This window comes from Aotus nancymaae, unplaced genomic scaffold, assembly GCF_030222135.1.
Source record: "Aotus nancymaae isolate 86718 unplaced genomic scaffold, 86718_ANA_hifiasm-v0.15.2.pri h1tg000051l, whole genome shotgun sequence".
NCBI lineage: Eukaryota > Metazoa > Chordata > Mammalia > Primates > Aotidae > Aotus > Aotus nancymaae.
The window spans coordinates 8,100,909-8,127,407 of NW_026988465.1; the positions used below are offsets into that span (position 1 = coordinate 8,100,909).

Below are 26,499 nucleotides of genomic sequence, written 5' to 3' on the forward strand. Positions count from 1 at the left end.
TCTAGAGGCATCTGTGACCCTGCATAAAGCATAATGGAGTCTCTGTGGGTCTTGAAGTGGTGAAACCTTCATTCCCAAGGAATATGGATTTCGAACAAGCACCACAAATGATGCTGGTGCAGACAGGCAGTCCATGGACCATATTTTGAGGAACTTAATTCCATTATCCATTCAGGGAAATCTTCAGTCTATTTTTCTAACAACATAAAGGGAAGAAAAAAAGTTGTAAGTGACAACAGACCTTCAAGAACCCTGCTGCTGTTGCTTGCAAGAATTGTATCATTGATGTCATCTAGACCTTGCAAAGCACACCAGGTAAACATGGGGAAGGAATTCTTTTTTTTTTTTTTTTTTTTGAGATGGAGTCCCGCTCTGTCACCAGGCTGGAGTGCAGTGGCCCAATCTCGGCTCACTGCAACTCCACCTCCCAGGTTCAAGCAATTCTCCTGCCTCAGCCTCCCAAGTAGCTGGAATTACAGGTGCGTGCCACCACGCCCAGCTAATTTTTGTATTTTTGGTAGGGACAGGGTTTCACCATGTTGGCCAGGATGGTCTCGATCTCTTAACCTCATGATCCACCCACCTTGGCCTCTCAAAGTGCTGGGATTACAGGCATGAGCCTCTGTGCCCGGCTGGGAAGGAATTCTTAAACTTTGAATTATCCCTGTACTTCCACATTACCATTTAGCCTGATAATCATTATTTTACCTTTATTCTGTAAAAACACATGTAAATCCACAAGACCAGAAGGAGATCTAAAAAGTCATCTATATCTTATCTGTTTCTTGAAATATTATTTTATGGCTTTCCCTATCACTACAACAAAGGAACAAATGAGACAGCAAATGCCAGAGGGTCTTTTCCCCACCGATATTTTATTAAATAGAAAAAGGAAGTGGTGCCCAGGCTTAGCGACTCAAGCCTGTAATCCCAGCACTTTGGGAGGCCAAGGCGGGCAGATCGCAAGGTGAGGAGTTCGAGACCAGCCTCATGGTGAAACCCCATCTCTACTAAAAATACAAAAATTAGCTGGGCATGGTGGCAAGCACCTGTAATCCCAGCTATCAGGAGGCTGAGGCAGGAGAATCATTTGAACTTGGGAGGTGGAGGTTGTAGTGAGCTGAGATCACACCATTGCACTCCAGCCTAGGAGACAGGGTGAGGTTCCATCTCAAAAAAAAAAAGAAAAAAAAAAAAGAAGTGGTTCTACCTGTATAAACACAGGACTGGAAAGGTACCTTAACCAAATATAACTGTGAAAGGGTCTTCACTGGATATAACATGAATTCCCACTTATTTATCAGTGAAAAATTTAACATGCCATCACTTACATGATTTTATAGTATTTAATGTCATTGTTCTCTTGTATGGATTACCCAAAAGCTTGAATCTGCTTGTATTTCTTTAGCTGTACTCAAGCCCATATTGAGCGTGTGTCCAATAACATAGACTAATTGTGTGTTTGGTACTTACGTGAATGTGGTGCTACATAAAGTGATCATTAGCATAATTTAAGAATCTTAAACCTAAAAATAGAGATCAAACTGACTCTCTTTCTCTCCCTCTGTCACATATGTTAGATTTTGTAGGTGAAGAAAGTGTGTCTCAGAGGAGTTAGAGAAGACCAGTTAATAGATGACAATGCTACAGCCTGGAACTCCTATTTGGATCCTGGATCTCCTATCTCACTCAGCCTGGGTGAGTATTCTGTGTCTCTACTGCCTCTCCAGTGCTAGTCTGCCAGCCCTCATCAAAATTATGAAGTAGGTAAGCTTTGTTTTGGGGGAGTTTAATCTCCTTTTAGTGTGGTTCTCTTCTGAAGCATCCCTTCTTTTGATATACCTAGCATCTTTCTGTTTTATCTTGAGAAAAATTCTCACTTATAATGTATTGTGACTTTAAATCAATCTACTACATTTCTTAAAGTATTTGTACTTTTAAGGCAGTTTAGAAACAGACTCTGGAAATCACATCCTTTTCTTGGCCATGTGCTCTGCTTTGTGTAAAGAAAGCTCTGCACCTGTATGAATTTAGAAATGAAAAATAATAAGATAAAGAGTAAAGAGCAAGCCCAAAGGAAGGCACATTGACTCTGGAAATCACATCCTCTTCTGCTAGGATGAGAGTAATGTAAATAAGAGACCAGACTAGCAACTCATAATTAATCATTTTGAAATCTGTGATTTTCTTGCCTGTAGTTAAAACTTGGTCAGAAATAGCTGATCTGTAGCAAATGATTTTTACAACATTATGTAAAGTTGGTTTTTTTTTGAGATGAGATCTCTCTTTTTTTTTTTTTGAGCTGGAGTCTTGCTGTGTCACCCAGGCTAGAGTGCAGTGGCACAGTCTCAGCTCACTACAACCTCCCCCTCCCGGGTTCAAGCGATTCTCCTGCTTCAGCCTCCCAAAAAGCTGGGATTACAGGTGCATGCCACCATGCCCAGCTAATTTTTGTATTTTAGTAGAGACGGGGTTTCACCATGTTAGCCAAGCTGGTCTCAAACTCCTGACCTCAAGGGATCTGCCTGTTTTGGCCTCCCAAAGTGCTGGGATTACAGGGGAGAGCCACCATGCCTGGCCAAGATGGGATTTCCTTATGTTGACCAGGTCGGGGGGCTCAAGGGATCCTCCTGCCTCAGCCTCATGAGAAGCCAGGATTATAGGTGCATGCTACCACAAATTATTTTCATTATTATAAGTTATGGAAGATGTTATTGTGAATGTAATTGGTGATAAAATTTACATGGATGCACAAAATTTAATAGTCTCTTCCCTTGACTTTGTTTCACCTTAGACTGATTGGTTTTGCATTTTCTTTCTATTGTCATCAAGAACAACAGCCTTCAATATGAAAATCCTATATGCCAACAAATAATCAACTCAAAAATTTTGTCAACTTCACCCCAGAGTAAGGAATTTAAATGTATTAAGAAGTCATCAGGTGGCCAGATGCAGTGGCTCACGCCTGTAATCCCAGCACTTTGGGAGGCTGAGGCAGGAGAATCTCTTGAACCCAGGACGTGGAGGTTGCAGTGAGTCAAGATGGTGCCACTGCACTCCAGACTGGGCGACAGAGCAAGATTCCACTTCAAAACAAATATAAAATAAAATAAGTGTACAACTGTCCAATTAGGTTGTCTTTCTTTTTAATATCGCAATTGCCTGATGTGTCTTTTAAGTCTCCTTTAATATCTACATCTGTTCATCTCTTTTCTCATAATTTGTTTGTATTGTAGAATTTCCAACAGCCTAAATTTTGTTGATGGCATCCCTGCAATGGGAATGCCATAGTTTAACAAGTGCTCTGCATTCTGTATGTTTGCAAATTGGTAACTGGCTCTAGAGGCTTGATCAGATTCAGGTTAGATTTTTTTTTTTGGCAAAAATACTTCATACATGTGTGGTGTGCTTTTCTACCAGGAAGCACAAAATATCTGATTATCCACTTTTTCTATGATGTCTAGGCATGCTCAGTACTGCATCCCGTGATTCATTAGGGCTGAAAAGCTGTGATATTCTAGCTCTACATTGCTTTTTCATTTATTAGCTAGATTACTTTAAAGAAAAACATCCCCCGTATACTCTTTGGTTACCTACGGGGTATAGTTTGTATAGGAAAGACAGGATAAATGCCAATTGTGCAATAAAGAGCTGGTTCATTAAACAATGTAAAAATGCAGAGAACAAGTTCAAAATTTAGATATGAGATAGATGAAGAATAAATAGCATTTGGAAACACTCGTGCTAACTGCCAGAATCAATAATGCCACGTTGACTGTTGTTGCCCAACTTGTTTTTTACATCATTCATGTTCTACCTGAAAATAGAGTGACTCTTTCAAAGAATTCTTTTTATTTATTAAGCTCTCAAAAGGAAAAAATTAACAGAAGGCTTTAACATGATTGGTCCTTTTCAAGGGGATAGGGCAGAGTTCAGGAGAGTGAGTCATGAAGCATTTGTCTAAAATCTTGTTTGGTGACCTCATTGAACTAATTGGATGGAAAAGTGCGTGTGATAGTAATATTGGGACAAAATATCATCTATGTCCAATCTTTACCTAGTTCTGCTAGAGGTAAATTTACAATTAATTCTATCAGTACTTCAGCTTAGTTTGGTATTTTACTTAAAATGTTAATTTTGACTGCCTTTTTAGTTTTGGTCACACAGTAAACATTTGGTAAATATTTGAGACAGACTGGCCTTTTGTTATTTACCCCATGCCACCTGAGATTACTGTGACATTCTAAAGAGAATTTCATCTGATTCAAAGCTCTTTGAAAAGTATATTATTTTATTAAATAATGGAACTATAGTCCCTGATTAAATAAATGCCAATGTAATAATATATTTATATAAACAATATTGTGAAACAAATGTGGTCATTACTCTTTTGAGACCTGCACCATGCCAGCATTATAAGATGCTTGCAGGTCAGGTGCAGTGTCTCACGCCTGTAATCCTAGCAGTCGGGAGGCCTAGGTGGGAGGATCACCTGAGATAAGGAGTTTGAGACCAGCCTTGCCAACATGGTAGAACCCCATCTCTACTAAAAATACAAAAATTAGGTGGATGTGGTGGCAGGCGCGTATAATCCCAGCTACTCGGGAGGCTGAGACAGGAGAATTGCTTGAACCCAGGAAATGGAGGTTGTGGTGAGCCAAGATTGCGCCACTGCACTACACACAAATAAAAACAACAATCACATTTGTTAAGCACAGTGGCTGCTTTGAACCTTGTGTTTTGTAGGTTCTAATATTTTCTCCATGTTTCTGATAGTGACACTGAACGTGGTATGAGCAGTGAAGAAACTGTTGCCTGACTAGTGCCCACAGGATCTGTTGAATTCCAGTAATGTAGACAATTCAGTGAGCTGGGAATCAATGTCTAGGAAACTTACATATGTTGGAGCCTAAGAAAGGTTAGCTAGCAAGAGTGGTGACAAATATTACCAGTGATAGAAGGTTTAGCTTATTTGCAGTTTTCTCTATTTTTTGTCCCTAAAAGGATACATACTTCAATTCATATGTACCTATCCTGATCATTCTTCCTGTAGTGAAATTGAATGAAGGTTGGTGATGCTTCCAGTTGAATTTGTGCTCACCTGCTCTTTTACGTTAATGTCTGCAGCTTTAAAAGGCAGTACACCAAGCCGGGTGCAGTGGCTCATGCCTACAATCCTAGCTATTCAGGAGGGTCTGAGGCGGTGGGGGACTGGGGGGTAGCTTGAGTCCAGAAGTTTGAGGCTGTAGTGAGCTGTAATCGTGCCATTGAACTCCAGCCTGGGTACCAGAACAAGGCCCTGATTCTAAAAATAAATTAATTATAATAAAATAAAAGGCAATGCAATGCACCAATAGCTAGACATCATGGTGCAACAATTTATAGTCCATCATTTCTAGTGAGCTGAAGTCACTAAATTCCTGAATTTGGATGCATAGACATGATTAAGGACCTCACATTTGGAGGATGACCTCTTTTACCATGCAACTTTGGACTCACCCTGCTCCCACAACCCTCGTCCTGCCTCCAGCCTCTAGCAAGTATTGCATAGCTTTGGACCTTGCTAAGTGAACTTCTGCTGGTGGTTACACATAGTTTTATCTTTCTGATAAATAGACTGTCAACCAGACTATATCTTGGAACTTTAGCATGCTTTCTCATAACAGTACTCAGAACATGCTTATAAATGCAAAGATCTGACCACCTCTGAATTTCTTTCTTTTTTTTTTTTTTGAGAGGGAGTCTTGCTCTGTCGCCAGACTGGAGTGCAGTGGCACTATCTTGGCTCACTACAACCTTCGCCTCTTGGGTTAAAGCAATTCTCCTGCCTCAGCCTCCTGAGTAGCTAGGACTGCAGGTACCCACCACCACACTCAACTAATTTTTGTATTTTTTTTTTAGTAGAGACAGAGTTTCACCATATTTGCCAGGATGGCCTCAATCTCTTGACATCATGATCCGCCGCCTCACCTCCGAAAGTGCTGGGATTACAGGCATGTGCCACCATGCCCGGCCATGAATTTCTTAAACAAACACTTTATTAATTATTTATTTATTTATTTATTTGAGACACAGTCTCACCCTGTCACCCAGGCTGGAGTGCAAAGGCGCAATCTCAGCTCAATGCAACCTCTGTCTCTCAGGTTCAAGCAATTCTCATGCCTTAGCCTCCCAAGTAGCTGGAATTACAGGTGCCCACTACCACATTTGGCTAATTTTAGTATTTTTAGTAGAGATGGGGTTTCACCATGTTGGCCAGGCTGGTCTTGAACTCCTGACCTCAGGTGATCTGCCCACCTCGGCCTCTCAAAGTGTTCAAATTACAGGCATGAGCCACCGTAGTGGCCAAAAAACACTTTAAAGCAAACCGATAGCCTTTGGAACTGGCTGGGAAACAGGTCAATGGCCTCTCTTCCACTTTAGGAAAAAGAAAAAAATAAATAAATGGATAAAAATACCCAATCCATGTTTCATTGAGACTATGCAAGATTCTTACTCTGCCAGAAGATAGGCTGAAAATTAAAATTTAAAATATGACACAATGAAGACCAAGTACATAATCTCAAAGGCCTCTAAATATCACCTGGCAAAATCTTCAAGAAAAAGAAATGTAAGAGCAACTTTTAATACTTACTTTCTACAAACTCAGCACTGCCTCCTGAGTAGCTGGAATTATGGCCATGAGCCACTGTACTCAATTTGGTAGTGACAAAAAGAACAAAGGAAATTAACTCTTAGCATTGAAACAAAGCACACTTTCTGTAGCCAAGTTGTGGTATTTAAGTAATGATATCAGACACATGTCTTTATTAAGATCATTAATAGATATGCATCTATACTCTGAGCATTTGTTAGTATTGTCTTCAACTCACTGAGTAGCCACCAAAAGTCTATTTGAGAGAGGAATTTTTTAATGGTAACTTGTCATTTCTGTAATCTTATCTATATCGGCTAAATCCATCCCTGCATTAAGCCAGATCTTTAGAAAGCTTAGGACATGGACCAAATCAAATTGACCCCTACTAAATTTTTTACTCTACTGAACTTTGCAAGGTACTATCATTTTATATTAAGAAATACCAGAAGAGGCTGGGCGAGGTGGCTGACGCCTGTAATCCCAGCATTTTGAGAGGCCGAGGCGGGTGGATCACCTGGGTCAGGAGATCAAGACCATCCTGGCCAACATGGTGAAACTCTGTCTCTACTAAAAGTATAAAAATTAGCTGGGCATGGTGGCATGCAACTGTAGTCTCAGCTACTTGGGAGGCTGAGGAGGAGAATCACTTGAACCCAGGAGTCGGAGGTTGAGTGAGCCGAGATCACGCCACTGCACTCCATCCTGGTGATAGAGCAAGACTCCGTCTCAAAAAAAAAAAAAAAAAAAGTCCATACAACTTCTGTTTATCTGACTTTACTATGTATGTTTGTAATGGAATAATTTTCACTTGCTTTAATTACTAGAGTAATCATCGAAATGAATTCTAAAGAGTTAATCAAGTAGCGGTGTACCTTTGGCAAGACGAAAACTCGTTCATTAATTCATTTATTCAGCAGGTATTTTTGAGCTCTTTTCATGTGTGTAGTATTTGCCACTAATGTGTCTTCAGCAAAGAGTCTCTTTAAATTTTTTGCTCATTTATTATTATTTTTTTCTTATTGAGGTTTGAGAGTTCTTCACATATTCTGCATACAATTCCTTTATCTGATATGTATGATACAAATATTTTCTTCTATCTATGGCCTGTTTTTTCTTTTTCTTAACAAAGCCTTTCAAAGAAAAGTTCTTAGTTTTGAGAGAGCTCAAGCCAGTTTATTTTTTTTAATGAATTGTGCTTTTTGTGTTGTATATACGAAATATTTGCTTCCCAAGGTTACAAAGATTTTCTTCCTGTATTTTCTTCGAGAAATTTTGTAGCATTAGGCATCACATTTAGGTCTATGTGATTCATTTTCAGTTAATTTTTGAATATGGGTAAGGGATGAGTCAAAGTTCTTTTTTTCTCTTTCTTTTTTATACAAGTTTTCAATTGTTATAGTACCATTTGTTGAAAAGACCTTTTTTCATTTCTTTTTTTTTTTTTTTTTGAGACAGAGTTTTGCTCTTGTTGCCCAGGATGGAGTGCAGTGGCGCAATCTTGGCTCACCCTCTAACCTCCGCCTCCTGGGTTCAAGTGATTCTCCCGCCTCAGCCTCCCGAGCTGCTGGGATTACAGGCATGCACCACCATGGCTGGCTAATTTTTGTATTTTCAGTAGAGACGGGGTTTTGCTATTTTTGCCAGGCTGGTTTTGAACGCCTGACCTCAGGTGATCCAACTGCCTCAGCAAGACTAATATTTCTTAATTGCCTTTGTACCTTTGTCACAAATGAGTTGACCATGTAAGTATGGGTATATCTCTAGACTTTCCATTCTGTTCCATTGATCTATGTGTCTACCTTTTCAGCAATACCACGTTGAGTTGATTATTGTTTCTTTATGGTAAGTCTTAAAATCAAGTTTTGTAAATTTTCTACTTGCTATTTCAAAACTGTTTTGGGGTATTCCAACTTCTTTGGTTTCTCATACAAATTTTAGAATCAACTTGTCAACATTCCACAAAAAATCTTAGAGAAAGTTTGACTGAGATTGTTTCAAATCTGTAGGACAATTTAGGAAGAATTGACATCTTCACAATATTGAGTTTTCCAATCTACATACTAGTATATCTATATCTATCCATTCGTTTAAATCTTCTTTGATTACTGTTTTATAATTCTAGTCATATCTTTAATAAATTTTGTTAACTTTATGCCTAAGTATTTCATGTTTTTTCATGCTATTATAAATGGTATTTTAAAAATTTAAGTGTGTGGTTGTTACTAGTACATAGTATTACAATGAATTTTTATATATTGACATTCTACCTTGTGGTATTGCTAAACTTACTTATTCATTCCAGAAGATTTTTGGTAGATACTTGGAGATCTTCTACATACACAATCAAGTCATCTGTGAATGTAGATGGTTGTTCTCCCTTTCCCATATATATGCCTTTTTTTCCCTTAACTCATTCTGCTGACTTGAGCCTCCAATATGTTGTTGAATAGGAATAGTGAGAGCAAACATCTGATGCCTGTTCCTGGTCTTAGGCAGAAAGCTTTGTCGTTCACCAGTCATTATGAAGATGGTCAGTTAAGTGTTTGTTTTGTAGGTGTCCTTTATCAGGTCAAAGAAGTTCCCTTCTTTGGCTGGGCAAGGTAGCTCAGGCTTTGGGAGCTTGAGGCAGGTGGATCACCTGAGGTAAGGAGTTAGAGACCAGCCTGGCCAACAGGATGAAACTCCGTCTTTACTAAAAATACAGAAAATTAGCTGGGTGTGGTGGTGGGTGCCTGTAATCCCAGCTACACAGGAGGCTGAGGCAGGAGAATTGCTTGAACCCAGGAGGCGGAGGTTGCAGTGAGCTGAGATTGTGCCCATTGCACCCAGCCTGGGCAATAAGAGTGAAACTCTGTCTCGGGGGGACGGGTGGGGGAAGAAAAGAAGTTTCCTTTTTCTAGTTGTTTGCCGAGCATTTTTTTTATTGTTATAAATGGAAGCTAAATTTGGTCAAATGCTTTTACTGTGGTCTAGTGAGATAATCATATACTTTTTTCTTCTTTAGTTTGTGGATTTGATTTGAAGATAATTGATTATATTATCTTCTAAGCAACATTTTAGCTACATTTCACACATTTTGATATGTTTTGATTTCATTTTTAGGTAATTCAAGATAGTTTCAATTTTCTCTGTGATTTCCTCTTTGACCCATGTGTTATTTAGAAGTATGTCTTTTCATTTCTAAAGATTTGGGGGTTGGTTTATCAGATATCCTTTTGTGCGATAAAATATAGTGTACCTGTATTAGAAATGAAAGAAAGGACATTACTTGAGATGCTACAGACACTTAAAGGACAGTAAGGCAATGGGATAAATAAATTTATGCCAACAAATTTGACAATAAAATGGACAAACTATTTGAAAGACACAAATGACCAAAGCTCACTCACAAAGAAATAAATGACCTGAATGGTTCTTTGTCTATTAAAGAAATTGAATTCATATTTTACATTTTTCTAAGAAACTTCTGGCTCATATGAGTTCAAATGTACATACTGCCAAATATTTTTTAAAGAAGAAATAACACGAATTCTACATAAACTCCTCCAGAAAACAGAAGAAGAGGGAGGACTGTTCAACTCATGAATGAGGCCAGCTTTATCTCGATACCAAAATCAGACAAAGACATTATCGGAAAACAACAGAACAATGTTCTGTGTGTGCTTGAAAAGAATGTGTATTCTGCTCTTGTTGTAGTGCAGGTCTCAGGTAGTGAATTCTCTCAGTTTTTGTTTGTCTCATGTTTATGGGAGGTTTCAAATATTTCACCTGAGATAAATAAATCTCTAGAGATGAATGCTGTAATTCCCCTTCTCCCTGTGAGCACACCAAGAGGTAAAATCTATTTTCATTCCCCTTAAACTTGGGCTGATCTTGTGATTTGCTGTGACCATTGATGGTGGTAGAAGTGACTGCATGCAAGTTAAGCTCTGAGTCTAGCCTTTAAGAGTCCTGGCAGCTTCTGCTTTTGCTTGAGGAAGCCAGCCACCTTAATGTAAAGAAGCTCAAGCATACTACTGAGTTGTAAGATGCAATATGAAGAGAGTAACGCTACATGGAGGTACACCAGATGCGAGACACGAGGGAAACCTTCTTGGACCTGCCATCCCAGTCCAGCTACCCACTAAATTCAGTTGCAGGAACAAACTTAGCTGATTTCACAAAAAGCGGAAGAACCACTCAGTCGATCGCTTCCCAGATTCTTGATCTTATTCACACAATGACAAGAAAAGCCAGACAAATGTTTAGTGCATTTAAAAAATATTTTTGATATTCTTGATTAACAAGGAACCCCCTTGACCTGTACCCAGGTTGAACTGCTCCCCCATCTCGTGATATGACTTTGGGTAAGAGTGAAAAACTTGGAATTACATGGGCTAGCTCTTGTACTCACTGGCTGGGCATGGTAGCTCACACCTGTAATCCTGGCACTTTAGGAGGCCAAGGTGGGCCTATCACTTGAGGTCAGGAGTTTGAGACCAGCCTGGCCAACATAGTGAAACACCATCTCTACTAAAAATACAAAAATTAGCCAGGCATGGTGGCACGTGCCTGCAGTCTCAGCTTGGGAGGCTGAGGCAGGAGAATTGCTTGAATCCAGGAGGAGGAGGTTGCAGTGAGCTGAGATCATGCCATTGCACTCCAGCCTGGGCAACAGAGTGAGACCCCGGCCTGAAAAAAAGGTGGGGGGCTGGGTGCAGTGGCTCATGCCTGTAATTCCAGCACTTTGGGAGGCCAAGGAAGGTGGATCACCTGACATCAGGAGTTCAAGACCAACCTGGCCAACATGGTGAAACCCCATCTCTACTGAAAATACAAAAATTAGCTGGGCATGGTGGTGCATGCCTGTAATCCCACTTACTTGGGAGGCCGAGGCAGGAGAATCACTTGAACCCAGGAGACGGAGGTTGCAGTAAGCCAAGACCACACTGTTGCACTCTAGCCTAGGCAACAGAAAGATACTCTGTCTCAAGAAAATAAAAATAAAGATTCCTAAGTCTCCATGAGCTGATGGTATGGACTAGCAATAATAATTTTTCTATGTATATTCAACTAGCAGAGTTTCATGACATATAGCTTGCAACTTCTCTTCAGGTAATCTCACCAAGACTTCAGATATTCAGGATCTAGTAGCATTTTTTATTCAGTGAAAAAAAAATCTTTTTTTAAAAAATATTTGTTCTTCATTCAAATTTCAAACTCTGTTGTATATTGTGGCAAAAGAGAGTAAAGTTTGCTTCATCCTCAGTGGAAACTAAATCACTGCTCTTTGGCTGCAAGCCTTTAGCTGGTGATGCACACAGATGGGTCATTGTTTCTGGGATTAGCAAGATGAGACTCCCTTGTGAGATGGAATAGAAGCCTGCCAGTCAGCCTTAGGAGAAAACAAAACTGACTGAGATCATGTGTTCATTAAGGTGGCTATCCAGGAATTTTCACTGTTTTTATTTACTTCCTCCAGCTTTTTCTCAAAGAAGGTTGCAAGAGAAAGCTATTCATCAACCTAAGGAAGCATGTGCATCCATGGCTCAGTCGCTTGCACTTGTTTTGTACAATGATATGTTTTCCCTCAAGTTAGTAACTGAGATAGAGTAATGAAAAGAAAGATGACTTCCTGAAATACATACCAAAATAAAATATCTGCTACCAGGCAATCTTTATTAAGGATATTTACCCTGTAATCCCAGCACTTTGGGAGGCCGAGGCAGGTGGATCACGAGGTCAAGAGATCGAGACCATCCTGGTCAACATGGTGAAACCCCTTCTCTACTAAAAATACAAAAAATTAGCTGGGCGTGGTGGCACGTGCCTGTAATCCCAGCTACTCGGGAGGCTGAAACAGGAGAATTGCCTGAACCCAGGAGGCGGAGGTTGCGGTGAGCCGAGATCACACCGTTGCACTCCAGCCTGGGTAACGAGCGAAACTCAGTATAAAAAAAAAAAGGATATTTACAGTGTAATTATTTTACTTCAGATGGAATAAGTAAAGTTTTTTGCTACTAATATTCATTACTGGCCAGGCGCGGTGGCTCACGCCCATAATCCCAGCACTTTGGGAGGCTGAGGTGGTCAGATCACAAGGTCAGGAGTTGGAGACCAGCCTGACCAACACAGTGAAACCCCGTCTCTACTAAAAATACAAAAATTAGCCTGGCGTGGTGGTGCATGCCTGTAATCCCAGCTCCTCAGGAGGCTGAGGCAGGAAAATGGTTTGATCCGGGGAGGCAGAGGTTGCAGTGAGCGGAGATCATGCCACTACACTCCATCCTGGGCAACAGAGCAAGACTTCATCTCAAAACAAAATTTAAAAAAATCATCGTTATTCATCTACTTATTTTGCCAATTGCTGCAGTCTTGACTTCAGATAGCTGAGTGTGTTTCTGGATTTGCCTTAGGCTAAAGGAGAGTCTTGATGCCCTGATGAAAGTTATACCACATCTTTTGCCCTGGTTATGCTCTTATCTGGTGACTGGTCACGTGAGGATAGAAAGGCCCAGCTCTCTATGCCACTTCTGGAGCACTCCATAGGATGGAATGAATCCCTCCCCCACTGCCCAGTCCTGCTTCCCCACTCCCTCACAGACATTGATCTCAAGAGCACTTCCCAGTAAATGTTCCTCATCTCAGAGACTGCTTCCCATAGGCAAATGGACCCACAACAATATATTCAGGAAGGTATTCCCCCACAATTCACATGCTGAAATTCTAACCCCCATGGTGATGGTACTGGTGATGGAGGATGGAGCCCTTGGGAGGTGATTCGACAGTAAGGGCTCTGGCCTGATGATTGGGATTTGTGTCCTTCTTATAAAGAGACCCAATAGAGCTCAGCTCACTCCTTTCGCCATGTGAGAACTCAGCTAAAAGGTGCCATCTGTGAACTAGGAAATGGGCTCTCACCAGACACTGAATCTGAAGATGCTTGATCTTGGACTTCCCAGTCTCCAGGACTATGAGAAGTAAATTTCTGTTGTTTGTAACCCACTCAATTTATGGAATTTTGTTACAGCAGCCTAAACTGACTAAGACATCAACTCAACAACTAAATCGGATTCATCTAAACCCCCAGTTATTTCCTGTATTATTTCAAAATACAGAAAATACTGACTGGGCACGGTGGCTTACGCCTGTAATCCTAGCACTTTGGGAGGCCAAGGTGGGTGGATCACCTGAGATCAGGAGTTCAAGACCAGCCTGGCCATCTTGGTGAAACCCCATCTTAAAAAACAAAAAAGAAAAAAGAAAAAATACTGTATTTCCTTTATTATTCCAAAGCAGATTCCATATATCATATTTTTATCTGTAAACATATCAGGATGTACTGTATCTTTAAAAGGTAAAGACTCTTCCTTTTAAAAACCATAACTGCAATACCACTGTTACACCTTTAAAAGTTACAGTAATTCCCAATAACATCAAATAAAGTCAGTGTTTACTTAGTTTGAAACAGGATCTATGTAAGGGCCTATAATTGTAATTGATTGATATGTCTCTTAATTTTCTTTTGATCTGTAACTTCTTTTTTCTCATCAGATAGTTTTTAATCAGTATAATTTTTAACTTTTGTGATTACTGTGCTTGGATGTACAGTCCCTTTTTGTATGGACTGTAAACTCAGTCCTAAGACCTTATGGTAATACATGTGATACTGACAGTAGCTGCCTTTTAAGGCATTTTTGTGAGCCAGGGACTCATAGTACTTTGCATATATTATCTCAGTTAATCTGTGTAACAACCCTCAGCCCCATTTTACAGATAGAAAAACACTCCCATTTGAGACTTGGAGAGATGAAGTAATTTGCCTGGGATCGCATAGTTAGTAAGAAACAGAGCTGAACCATGTCATTCTGACTCTAGAGTTCATGTTCTCAACCTCTAGGCTACACTGCCTGAGTAAATGTATTAGAAGTTAATGCCATGCTGAGTGAATGCTATATTATTCTCAGTACTTTTATGGGTGTTTGAAATTTTTCTTAGGTTAACAAAACAAAAATTGAATGCTGTCATAAAATGGCCATGTAGTCAATCTAAATTAACAAGCCTTCTGTGTACATGGAACTGAGGAGGAGTTGAGCAAAATCCATAGATAAATGATATTTGATCTTTGCCTTCCAGATGCTCACAGGCCAAAGGTTGGTGGCAGGACACAGACAGATACAAAAGCAGGTTCAATGAAAAGTGGGCTGTCAGGAGTCTATAATAGAGCTGTAGGCAGAAAGTGATGGAGGCAGAAAGGTCGTTCTAATTTGGGGGTTTAGGGAAGGCATTTTGGAGAATGTGGGAGCTGCAAGGCCCTTAAGTGATGAAAAGGATATGAGCTAAGTGTAGGTGGATGAGGATTGAAGACAATGACTATTAAAGTGTAATACCACATTCTAATGAAAGTTCCTTTGGGGCTTCTCTTTCTCCCAGTTGACTATGTGGAAACACACAAAGCATTCATTGAAGCTTTCTCCCTAGCTCAGCAACTTGCGACACAGGCACATAGGAACTAAACTCTGACCCTGCCTTCACTGCCTTTCCAGGCAGGATTCAGGTTAGTTTGATATTAAGGTCATATCATCCACCTGTATTAACTGCCCTTATCTGTTTAAGTCAGGCAGCTTGCCAGCTCTCCCTTGGCAGGAGAACCTGGGTTCCCAAGATGACCTGTTGTGTGCCTCTCTGATTACAACCTGACTGCAACCCTGCATTGTTCTCGGTGAGCAGTGAGCAGCTATCACTGCACGAGGTGGCCAAACCCTGTGCCTAGTGGCAGATCCATCTGAGATTCCTTTTGGGTGTGCAATGTTAAGAAACAAAGCTCTCCTTTCCAGTAGTTGGAGGGACTACTTCATTTTATATCCTTATTAGAGAAACCTGCTTCTCTGGCTTTACCAGGCTAAGCAAAAAGGGTGTGCTAAGCAGCAAAGTCGTCATTTCCATTTTGTCACCTGCTGCAGCAGAAGCTCAGCCTCAGGCTGCCTGACCTTTTCCTAAGCCTAGTGTCTCCCGTCCTGCCTCCTCGCACATCTTGCAGTTATGTTCTCAGCAAAGTCAAGTAGGCTTAACGTTAATCAAAGCCAAACCTAAGTAAAGGAGTAATCGGCTACCCACTCTTCCCCTCCAAACCGCATGTAGCAGTGAATTCAAAAGCCACAATCAAAATATTTTTGTTATCCATGCTAGCAATTCTTGTCACTAAGGATGAAAGTTGAGTTGGTAATAGAGCCTACAGGCCCTCACTTTGAAGATAAAAGAATAATGTATAAATCAATGTTGCTATATTATTTCCAATGAAATATTTGTTGATTTTTACACTTACATGTTTTATTTTCTTATCACATGAATAATGTGATAGTTATTAGTGCTGTCCATGAAATATTTCTTGTTTTCCTCCAAGATGTACAATAGTATTATATTTTCTGAACTCTAGAAGTTACATGTGGGCATGTGATTTGCTGTGTAGTTAAGACAGTGTGAGTGAAGGAAGTGGATGCCAGCTCCAGACAAACTTTGAGAGCCAATGCATGATTGCCTGTGCTTTGCTTTCCCTTTGCCGCGGTGACTGGTGACTTTCTGGGTGACGGCTGCTTCTTTGGTCTGATTCACCTGGTAGATTCCCCAACTCTGTAATAGATACGCAGCACAGCTGGAAATAAACCCTGGATGTTTTAAGTGACTGAAACTGAGGTAGAATGTTACTGCAGCATCACCCAGCTTCATTTGACTGAAGTATAGAGTTTTTAAAAAAGTCTTCTGAGGATTAAAATGAGTCTCTAGATAAGCTTAAGATAATTTCAGGAAAGATTTTGGCTTGATGAGTGTGATAAAACACCCTCTACAAATTGGAGGGACTAATGATAATTTTGCCCATCTTTCTAAAAAGGCTTATTTTCCAGTCCCTGAATGACTTACATTATATAGCATAATATATAAATATTATATATATATGACACATAATATAACCCCTTATAACAAGTTTTTTTCCCCAAAAACATTAACTAAAAGTTTGACGAAGTATTAAAGCAAGCCAACATGGAGGAAATTGCCCTTGTATTTAAGATTTAATATTAAAATTTTCACATTTGGGTGGGGCACGGTGGCTCACGCCTGTAATCCCAGCACTTTGGGAGGCCAAGGCGGGTGGATCACAAGGTCAAGAGATCAAGACCATCCTGCCCAACACGGTGAAACCCCGTCTCTACTAAAAATACAAAAAAATTAGCTGGGCACGGTGGTGCATGCCTGTAATCCCAGCTACTCAGGAGGCTAGGCAGGAGAATTGCTTCAACCTGAGAGACGGAGGTTGCAGTGAGCCGAGGTCACGCCACTGCACTCCAACCTGGCGACAGAGCAAGACTCTGTCTCAAAAAAATAAAATTCATATTTGTGTAATTTTGGTTCTAAGACCTCCCATGCTCATAATCTATAAGACTGGCCCTTTTTGGTTAGATTTGCTGAGAATCTGAAAAAGACTGAGTTGACAAATTATGCTAAGCTTCACTGTGTCAAATTTATATTTTAGCACCCTCTGCTGGAGAAACTGTATACACTTCTGATAAACACAGGTGATTTATGCCAAAATGATCATTCTGACTTGTGTCTTAAATATAGGATTTGGAGAATGTTATTTAAAATCTGTACTAAAAGAAGCCTCTCCTTTAAGCAAATGGCCTTCTGACAAACTATTCATGTACCAGTGGTATTTGTCTCCTGCAGATCCCCTAGAAAAAGACATACACATACACATATAGTCATTAATGTGTTATAATTTACACATGGAAAAAGTAGAAATATGCTTAATAAAAATGAGAAATTTGTGATACCATGCTTTCTTCAACACAGCCTCCCCACCATATATTCTTGTGACCAAGCACACTTACCAGCCCCCAGTCTCTACAATATCTTCTGATTCATCTGCCAAATCTCAGTACAAATTATACTGTTCCTATTCATTCATTCAGCAAACTATGTGACAGACAAAGTGTTAAGTGGAGGGAATCCCATTTTAAGCTAAACACATTATCTTCTGTCTTAGTCTGTTTTATGCTCCTATAACCGAATACCACAGTTTGGGTCATTTATAAGGAAAAGAAATTTATTTCTTATGGCTCTGGAGGCTAGGGAGTTTAAGGTCAAGGGACTGATCATCTGATTAGGGCTTTCATGCTGTGTCACCCACAGTGGAAGCTGAAAGGATAAGAGAGCATGAGAGAGCAAAGGAAAGGGGGTTGAACTCATTTTATCTGGAACTCACTCCTAACCCACTCCCAAGGGAATGGCATTAATTCATTCATGAGGGCAGAGCCTCTAATCACTTCTTAAAGGTCCCACCTCTTAATACTGTTATAGTGGCAATTAAATTTCAATGTGACTTTTGCAGGGGACATCCAAACCATCAAGTATCTCTGTCCTCCGGGAGTTTACAGTCTTATTGGGGAACAGACTTTCCCCAAATGAAGAGGTTAGTAAGTAATTATGAACTGTAGGCTGGGCACAGTGGCTCACGCCTGTAATTCCAGCACTTTGGGAGGCTGGGAGGCAGGTGTGGATCACTTGGAGGTCAGGAGTTTGAGACCAATCTGACCAACGTGACAAAACCCCGTCTCTTCTAAATCATGGCAGGAGGTGAAAGCTGAGCATAGTGGTATGTGCCTGTAATTCCAGCTACTCTAGAGTCTGAGGGACAAGAATCGCTTGAACCTGGGAGGCAGAGGTTGCAGTGAGCCAAGATCACACCACTGCACTCCAGCCTGAGTGACAGAGTGAGACTCTGTCTCAAAACAAACAAACAAAAAAGGAAGGCTGAGGCAGGAGGATTGCTTGAACTTGGGAGGTGGAGGTTGCAGTGAGCAGAGATCGTGCTACTGCACTCCAACCTGGGCAACAGAGGGAGATCCTGTCTAAAAAATATTTTATATATATATATGTGTGTGTGTGTGTGTGTGTGTGCGCGCGCGCGTGTGTGTGTGTAAACTGTGATAGGTATTTTGAAAGGCTACTCTATATGAATATCTTAATTATATGAATATGTTAACCTAACTTAGCTGGCTAAGTCAGAAAGCAGTGTTTGGGCTGAGATAACCTGAACTTGGTGGACAGGTACTAGCCTGCTGAAGAGGAGGGTGGGCTGGTGGAGGAGGAGCATTGCACACACACAGAGCAGCAGGTGCACCACTGCATCCAGAAAGGATGAGTGAAAGACAAACAAGATTCTGTAGTAAGGAGATCAGGGGGAGTGTTGCTGTTTCACTTTAGAATAGTGGGAGCTGGTAAAAAGAAGCAGATGGAAGGCAGGATAAATGGGATTGGCAATACACTTTCAGCTCTGTGTTTCAAAACAAAATTACTCTTGCTGTGTTTGGGAGAAGAAATGACTGGTTGTATTTAATAGGAGTGGATTCCCTTTACTCTAGAATTGAACCTAGTGCCCAAGCATGACATGTAAGTTTCTCTAAGTGGGCCCTGTTTTTTTCAATTTCATCCTCACATGCTCTGTGATACTGATTGTTTCCTGAGAACATGTACCATGCTCACTTGAAATGTCCTTTCTTTCTCTCACTTCTCCTTTCTCCATCTATGGAAATGTCAATTATTATTAAAAGACCAATGCAAGACCACATCCTTTGGGAAGCTTTCTCTTTTTTCATCCCTACTCAACATGAATTCTGCTTCTACTTCCACAACATAGCATCTGAATTTCCAAATAAGACATACCACACTTCTCTCCACCTTGAGACTGTAAAAAATATAAAAGGGACAATATCCTCTTTTCTCCCTCTGGCCTCCCCCACCCCTGGTATTTCCTAGATCATTGCTTTGAACTCAGTAGTGCACTTTGAAGTGAAATTCATCATTACATTTCATTATACTATAAATGTCATTAGATCTCTCATAGATCCAAATTAAGAATGCATCATACACATAAATACATGTAAAGGCACACTTCTAAGAGCAGAATGGGCAATAAATTAATGCTTTGCTTGGGTTGAGAGAGAACACACTAGAAAGTAGATAGAGAAAGGGAAGCGACATGGAAAGGAATAGGCATGTGAGTTGGAGTGGGTAGGCAAATAGGTGAAAAGGGTGAGTAGTAAGTGAGGTGACTAGAGGATGACCGTATAAATAACCATGCTGATGTGGTTTGGCTGTGTTCCCACCCAAATCTCAACTGTAGCTCCCACAATTCCCACATGTTGTAGGAAGGACCTGGTGGAAGGTAATTGAATCATGGGAGTCAGTCTTTCCCATACTATTCTCATGATAGTGAATAAGTCCCACAAGATCTGATGGTTTTCTTTTGTTTGAGACAGAGTTTCGCTCTTGTTGCCCAAGTGGAGTGCAATGGTGCAATCTTGGCTCACTGCAACCTCTGCCTCCCGGGTTGAAGTGATTCTCCTGCCTCAGCCTTCCGAGTACCTGGGATTACAAGCATGCACCACCACGCCCAGCTAATTTTTTGTATTTTTAGTAGAAACAGGGTTTCACCATGTTAGCCAGGCTGGTCTTGAACTCCTGACCTCAGGTGATCCACCCACCTTGGCCTATCAAAGTGCTAGGATTACAGGCGTAAGCCACCATGCTGAACCAAGATCTGATGGTTTTATAAAGGGAGGTTTCCCTGCACAAGCTCTCTTCCTTGTCTGCCACCATGTGAGATGTGTCTTTCACCTTCTGCCATGATTGTGAGGCTTCCCCACGCACGTGGAACTGTGATTCTTTTGTAAATTGCCCAGTCTCGGGTATGTCTTTATCAACAGCATGAAAATGAACTAATATACATGTTGTTCTGAAGCTGAAGGCTTGCTTCAGACAACTTATGTTTTTCTCACACATTTACACTAAGGGTTGGAAAAAAGATATGAAATAGTCATGAATAGATAAACTAGTTGATGTATGTGTGTATGTATACATATGTGTATATCTAAGTATAGATAGATATACACACACACATATTTATATATATCAAATGTAAGACAAGATATAATGTGTACTTACTATTCTCTTTTGCCTTTTCTAGTTTGTGGGAAAGTTCTATTAAATCTAAGTTGATGAACATAATTCCCCCTGCTAGTACCAAAAGTCCTGACGTGTAGGGAAGACAAAGCTGAGGTCAGTGCATAAGTCTGAGCTGGGGATCTTGTGGAAACACAGATTCTGACTGAGTAGGCGTGGAGCGCAACCTGAGTTTCTGCTTCAGGTGATGCTGATTCTGCTAGTCTGTGGCCCACACTTTGAATACCAAGGGACTGGATGATTTCTGGCAATCCTTTCTCATTCTGTTGCAGTTGTTTTGCTTGGAAAACTTTCCACCTTTTAGAAGTATTCACCTATAAATCACTTACAGTTTAATCTATATAGTTTCAGGTGATAACAAAATAGGACATTTCAAGGCAAGGAATTAAAAAGGTAAGTAACATTATTAAATATAATCCAGAATTTTCCCTAAGGCAATAAAAACTTTCAAAGTTAGTGATAAGTGTGAGGCTTGAATTTTTAAGGATGTTCTTAAAACCCAGTGGACAGCCATGGCTGAGTGAAGATTCAGTCCTCGTCTCTCTTATTGGAAGGTGAATGTGGGCTAGATCAGTAGATATCAAAGTTTTTGTTTGTGACCCACAGTAAGAAATATATTTTAGGTTGTGATCTCACACATAAATAAAAGTTTCATAAATAAAACAATATCAATATGTACTCTGATAACATTTATTATAATGCAATTCATTTGTTTTTTGAGATGGAGTCTCGCTCTTGTCGCCCAGGCCAGAGTGCAATGGCACGATCTTGGCTCACTGCAAACTCAGCCTCCCGAATTCAAGTGATTCTCCTGCCTCAGCCTTCCCAGTAGCTGGGATTACAGGCATGTGCCACCACACCCAGCTTATTTTGTATTTTTAGTAGAGATGGAGTTTCTCCATGTTGGTCAGGCTGATCTTGAACTCCTAACCTCAGGTGATCTGCCCGCCTCAGCTTCCCAAAGTGCTGGGATTACAGGCGTGAGCCACCACACCCAGCCTGCAATCCATTTTTTTAAAAAAATGTTTTTCACAAGTGCATGGTGGCCTGCAGTTTGCAAAATTGGAAGTGGATGCCCTTTTCAGCTTTCATCTTTAAAAAAAACATCATTATTCTTTGGCAAAATGTCATAAGACTGCATTGCATTTAGGTTCTTAAAGCATTCATTTGTCTTTTTTATTGTGTGAAATGGAATATTGGAAAGTGGGATTCCAGGGTAGGCTGGATGGCAGAAAAGACCCGCTTGCTCTGTCTTCCGGGACCGCTTTTTATTATAGATATCACTTATTTTCCGCCAACCTACAATATAACTACGTGTTTGATTTCTGGAATTTTATAAGGGCAAGCTGGAATATTTTTTCCCTCAAAACTATTTAACTCCCAATTAAGCAGGCTGTAGAGCAGCATGGTTAAGAGCATGAACTGATGGCAGACTGTCTGGTCAGCATCCTGGCCGTCCCACATACTAGCTGTAGAACTTTGGTCTACTTACTTCACCTTACAGAACTCACTTTCCTCATCTATAAAATGGGAACACGAATACTAGTTGAGTATCCCTTTTGCAAAATGCTTGGGGCCAGAAGTATTCAGAATTTCAGATTTCTTTTTTTATTTTGGAATATTTGCATATACATAATGAGGTATCTTGGGGATGGGACCCAAGTCTAAACATAAAATTCTGCTTCAACTACACCTCATGCACATACATACAGCCTGAAGGTAATTTTATACATTTTAAATAATTTCGTACATAAAACAAAGTGTGTGTACATAAGGTCAAGTGCGAAATTTGCTACTTGTGGTGTTATATCAGTGCTCAAAACGTTTGGATTTTGGATTTTTGGATTAGGGATGGTCAGCCTGTAGTTCCTACCTAATAGAATTGAGGTGAAGATTGAATGGGCTAACGTCATAGACAAGTACAACAGGAATGTTATCAGCTACTGTTAGCTAGACTTCAATAACAATGTAAAATTTGAGCCTAACTCCAATTTCATGACAAAGTAGAAGAGTAGTATTATATGAATAAGTACTTCTAAACCAATGTCTTGATATTGAGCTATAATAAATATTAAGTCTAATAAAAGTGTTTTTGGCAATCCCAAATGCAATTTCCCCTCAGTCCTGATTCAAACAGGCCTGCAATAACTTAGTTATCCAACAATTAACATTCTAAAACTACACTCAGGGAAAAAAGATTGTACCAGAAATTTACATTTTGTACTAGAACATAAAGATCCAGTAAAATGTCACACTTCTGTGAGAATGTAACAGTCAGGGATTTGTTGTTTAAGTGGAAGGATGCAGGCTCCATTATGTGTAACACCATTATGTGTAACACCAAAGAAAATATGACATGTTTGAGAATTTTTTTTTTTTTTTGAGTGGTAGTCTTCCTTTCTCTGTTGTTACCCATTTTTCGGGTGCGTGGTGGGGGGGTCAGTGGAAAGTGCTTATAGAAGTTTAGAAAGAGATTCAGCTGCTAAAGGAAAGAAATATGGTATCCATTTTTCAGATGTTCTACCTATTAAATTGTGAAAATAATAGTATAAATACCCTTTCGAAGTTCTAAATTGGTTAACTTTCCCCCAAAAAACTAACAAATGAACCTAAGCAGCTACAATATAAACTTTTATAAATATGGTCTAGAATGAAATATACTACCTGTCGTGGAAATGATTACACCACAGAAGGAAGTGAGAATCAGTCTTACATGCCTTCTTGCTTATGACATGCCGTTGCTGTCTGTGTGGGTAAAAATCTATTACTATAGTTAGCTGTTTAAATGGCCATAGGAAACTAGTGTGTGTTCAGTGTCTAACTATAACTACTTCTAACACTTGAACCATAAAGGCTTCATATGTATGTGGATTTTCATAAGGTCAGAATGGGCATTCGGCACAGAGTATTTGAAATAAAGGTATTTTTCTGGCTGGGTGCTGTGGCTCACACCTGTAAACCCAGCACTTTGGGAGGCTGAGGTGGGCGATCATTTGAAGTTAGGCGTTCGAGACCAGTCTGGCAAACGTGGTGAAACCTCATCTCTACCACAAGTACAAAAATTAGCTGGGCATGGTGGCGTGCACCTGTAATCCCAGCTACTCTGGAGGCTGAGGCAGAATTGCTTAAACCCGGGAGGTGGAGGTTGCAGTGAGCAGAGATAGCACCACTGCACTCTAGCCTAGGCGACAGAGTGAGACTCCGCCTCTAAATAAATAAATAAAATAAAGGCATTTTTCCAAATAAAGTCTAAAAGGAAAACATGAACTCTCTCCTCTCCCTGGTTCCTTAATCCTGTTAGTCACAAAGCTTGTCCAAATGCCTCCTCTCCTTCCCACCCCTCCCCCTCCCTATGCCCTTGCCCAGGACTTCATTAGCCCATATTTGCATCTCTACAGCCTCCTTGAGACCTGAGGCCTTTCCAGCATAGCCTCAATACTACTGCTGCTAGGCCTAACCGGTAAAAACCTTACTTCAGGTTTGTCATCTTCTCTCTTTATATTCTCATCACTTCCTTGGTTTAACTTTCCCAAGCTTGCAGATGGCCCCTTGAGTCCTGACAGCTCTCCTGATTGCCCCTAGAGCATACAGACACTGGAATCTGCCCACTGAACTCCTGTATCTAGATGTTCCACCCTCACGCTCCAAATCCTGCATGGCAAAGGCCACCTTGTTCCTCTCCCCAAGTCAAAGATGTCGAGCCACTGACTTTCATTCAGTCACTTGAGCTGGAAATCTACAAGTTATCATCGGCTCTTCCCATGTTGTCAGCGGCACAGACAGCTCATGAATCCTGGCCCCACTGGGTTGTACCTATCTGCCTTCCTTACATTCAGTTCTTGTGGCTTTTTGCCCAGATGAGAAGACTTCGCAATATAATACTGTATATTGAGGCCAGAGAAAGAAAATATGAGAAAGTATATGTATTTATATTAAAAGGTAAGAAATGAAGCTTTCTTAATATTTGCTATAAAGATAGACACCTGGGTCCTCATTTGTCTCTTATGTTCCATGTTCACATGTCAAATAGAACAATAGGAAGTATCCTGAGGGCGTGGTCGGAGTTCCACTGTCAGTATTACTCTGTATTGCTGTTTCCTTGCTATGAGTTGTTTTCAGTGGCCCTAATTTTGTAAAAGCAAGATTTTAAAATAACAGGCCATCACTAAAATGGGCAGGCAAACCTTTTTTACCACCAGGAGTTTTCTGGCTTTTTTCTTGGCCAAGTATTTAAAGATAAGTTACACATATTTTTTTTCTTTTAGATGAAAATGTCATAAGTCTGGGAAGAAAATTCTGAGACACGTTCTGCAGGATGACTATTAAGGCACATCCTTGGTTTCAAAACCCGTAGAAGGAAGGGGGAAGAAGGAAGCAAACTGTGGAGAGACAGACTTCGAGATACATTTCCGGCCAGAACACTAGGTTGAATCCACGGGTGCTCTGGAGCTAGAATGGCCCTTCAGAGTTGTCCTGGGCTGGGCTGAGATGGCCAGTTCTTTATATTCCTGCATGGGATGGTCACTGGGTGTCCACCCCAGGAAGGGGTGCAGCCCAGGCAGTCCCTGAAATGCCCGCCAGCACTCCCTACATCTGGAGCAGCAAGACCAACATCACAGGAGGATGAGCTGGGTGATGGATCACAGTATTCATCCCAGAAGACAAGGATACAGAATTGGCTGCTGCTACCGTCTAAATGTTAATGTTCCCCAAAATTCATATGTTGAAACTTAATTCCCTAATGTGATGGCATTAGGAAGTGGGGCCTTTGGGAGGGGCTGTAGGTCATGAGGGTTACACCCTAATCTTAGGGTGTAAGGATTAGTATTCAGGGAGCTGCCTTGCCCTTCCACCAAGTGAGGACATAGTGAGAAGCTGCCATCTATGAACTAGGAAGTGGGTGCTTACCACCAGACATCTAATCCTCTGGCAACTTGATCTTGAATTTCTCAGCCTCTAGAGCTCTCGAGAAACCAGTTTCTGTTGATTATATGCCACCCAGTCTATAGCATCTTGTTAAAGCAGCTGGAACTAAACTAAGACACTGACATTTTCTGCAACAAAAAGATAGAGTGAGTCTCTATAGCACACCATGTAACAGATGTTTTTGAAAAAATAAGCTCATTTCATACGTTTCCTCAAGATAAAAGAAAATAGCATAACAACAAATGAGAAAATAGTTGCTTTAGAAATATTGCACCCTATGGAGAGAGTATTTTGGATTTTTGTTTTTTTTGTTGTTGTTTTTTAACTTTTGTTTTAGGTTTGGGGGTACATACACAGGTTTGTTATACAAGTGAACTCATGTCACAGCGGTTGGTTGTACAGATTATTTCATCACCCAGGTACTAAGCCCGGTACTCAATAGTTGCCTTTTCTGCTCCTCTCTTTCCTCTCACCCTCCACCCTCAAATAGGTGCCAGTGTGTGTTGTTTCTTTCATTATGCTCATGAGTTCGAGACAGTGTTTTGAAAAAGAATGTTGGAAAGCATTTCCACTCTCAGATGATTTTAAGTCAAAAAGCTATACAACAGTGTCTCCTATATGCACGCAAGCATGGACACAGAATTGTTTCATATGTTTAAAACTTTTCTAGATCCTTTTGTGGTTCATAAGCTTGATGACTGCGTTTTCACATCCACATGTGAGATGTGCCTCCCTCAAGCCTTGTTACAACATCAGCACATTACCTGCCTGATGTGAGCAAGAAAAAAAATAAAAATTTCCTAAACAGAGTTTCTTTGGATTTCTAACTTATTTATAAAAACAATAAAAATGTAACATCTTCCATTCAGTGTTCAAGAACAACTAAGTAACATAGTAAAGATGGAAATTTGCTAGCTGAATTTCAAGAAAAATCTTTC

General features: G+C 40.4%; 1 long non-coding RNA gene and 1 other non-coding gene across 3 annotated transcripts; both read left to right on the top strand.

Moving 5' to 3' along the window:
• Positions 1-26,360, top strand: LOC135269218 (uncharacterized). Of its 2 annotated transcripts, none has more exons than XR_010337533.1 (3): positions 1-315; positions 1,581-1,698; positions 24,901-26,360. It is a non-coding gene; the product is annotated as an uncharacterized LOC135269218 (long non-coding RNA). The 2 variants fall into 2 exon arrangements; XR_010337534.1 differs by lacking the exon at positions 24,901-26,360 and adding an exon at positions 2,833-3,019.
• On the top strand, positions 26,232-26,335 carry LOC135269350 (small nucleolar RNA U13). The gene has a single exon (XR_010337651.1). It is a non-coding gene; the product is annotated as a small nucleolar RNA U13 (small nucleolar RNA).
• Positions 26,361-26,499: the final 139 nt, after the last annotated feature.